Raw genomic sequence first — 1,953 nt, 5'->3', positions numbered from 1 at the left:
TTAGGGCAGTGTGCAGTGTGATGGCGATGGCGATTGCGTCGTCTGTGGACCTATTGCGGCGGTAAGCAAATTGGAGTGGGTCTAGGGTGTCAGGTTGGGTGGAGGTGATATGGTCCTTGACTAGTCTCTCAAAGCACTTCATGATGACGGAAGTGAGTGCTACAGGGCGGTAGTCATTTAGCTCAGTTATCTTAGCTTTCTTGGGAACAGGAACAATGGTGGCCCTCTTGAAGCATGTGGGGACAGCAGACTGGGATAAAGATTGATTGAATATGTCTGTAAACACACCAGCCAGCTGGTCTGCACATGCTCTGAGGACGCGGCCGGGGATGCCGTCTGGGCCTGCAGCCTTGCGAGGGTTAACACGTTTAAATGTTTTACTCACGTTGGCTACAGTGAAGGAGAGACCGCAGGTTTTGGTAGCGGGCTGTGTCAGTGGCACTGTATTGTCCTCAAAGCGAGCAAAAAAGTTGTTTAGTCTGTCTGGGAGCAAGGCATCGTGATCCGCGACGGGGCTGCTTTTTCTTTTGTAGTTCGTGATTGACTGTAGACCCTGCCACATACCTCTCGTGTCTGAGCCGTTGAATTGCAACTCCACTTTGTCTCTGTACTGACGCTTATCACAGTGTAAGAGAATACCCCGTCCAAGAATATGGCCTATATAGTTTTTAAGATGAGAGAGAGAGAGTGAGATTTAGGAAATAAAATAATTCAGATCCCAACTCATGTAGTTTGCAACCCACATCAGCCCCTTCTAAACTCTTGCCTTGCGTGTGTCCCGGGAGACAACAGGTCTGATATTCATACTGATGGACTTAAGAGAGTAATAATAACCCTTCCAGTGTATCCAGATAATGACAGGCCCCCAGTGTCCGGTCTGGAGCGTGTAGTCAGTAGCTCTGCTGTTCGGCTACTGTGTAGCAACCTAGCGGTGCCAAAAGCCTATGTAAATTACGATCACCAGAACGGCCAAACCCCCAAAAACATTGTTACCCGTTTTGGGCTCTAAAATTTGTTTCTTATGGTCAGGTTCGATCCCCATAGTTAATTATTTAAAAGTAAAAAATCAAGATATTTAATAAAAAAATATTAAAAAATTTATATTTAAAAAAATTCTGACTACAACATTTGTAGGAACCCCCTCCCCCTATATATATTTCTTGCACAGTTCCCAGAATAATTGTCCTGATCTTTGTCAAAGGTTGAGAACTTATGTCCATTTTGATGGGCTATCAACAAGTCTCCTCTCCTCCATTGGTGAAACCGCTGGTGTGTAGTGTGTACCCAAAGGACTCTGGGCCAATGGAGAAAGATGAGTACTTGGTGTGGACCTGGGAAACAGCAAAGTCGTCCATGTCCTCCCTCAGTTCATACCTCTTCCTCAGGCTGATTTGGAAGCTGTTGTCCAGTCCCAGCCAGTGCTCTCCTTCTGCATTCCCAAACCCTCTCTTGTAGTGACTCCAGGGTCTGTAGAAGTTCATCCTCCTCAGGAACACGGTCCACTTCCCCCCCATCAGTGATCATGTCACAGTACACCTTCACAGCCGACGTCAATCCGATGGGGTAGATGGTGTAGACGCCACTGGGTTGCAGGCACATGCGCATATAGGACTTTACATTTGCAGAGCACATGCCCCTTTGCCTTTCCAGTCTCCAAAGTGCTCTTTTGGGTAGTGGTATAATTTCCCCCAAAATGTTATTTTTTTGTATCATTTTTTTTGTCGTTGTTGTTCGGAACCCACTGACCGCAAGCCGTTGTCAAGTTCACCACCCCCCACCCCGTCCGTTGGTTGCACTCAGGTTGTGCCCTGCATAGCACTAGCCTGCACCTGGTTATGACTTTGCTCAGTCTGTCCTGTACGGAGATTGCGCGCACCCGCGTATCCAAACATGCATGGGTTGAGCGATGCAGTCACCGGTTGAGTGTGTATAGATAGCTAGCTATCTATTTGA

At 47.2% G+C, this 1,953-nt stretch overlaps 1 pseudogene; it reads right to left on the bottom strand.

Annotated features, from left to right (window-relative positions):
* Positions 1 to 1,119: 1,119 nt before the first annotated feature.
* LOC115160277 (microfibril-associated glycoprotein 4 pseudogene) lies at positions 1,120 to 1,599 on the bottom strand (annotated as a pseudogene).
* Positions 1,600 to 1,953: the final 354 nt, after the last annotated feature.

Source organism: Salmo trutta, chromosome 23 (genome assembly GCF_901001165.1).
Source record: "Salmo trutta chromosome 23, fSalTru1.1, whole genome shotgun sequence".
In the NCBI taxonomy this organism is placed as follows: Eukaryota; Metazoa; Chordata; class Actinopteri; order Salmoniformes; family Salmonidae; genus Salmo; species Salmo trutta.
Note: the sequence above shows the minus strand (reverse complement) of the source record. Positions and strands in the feature narration are given on the sequence as shown.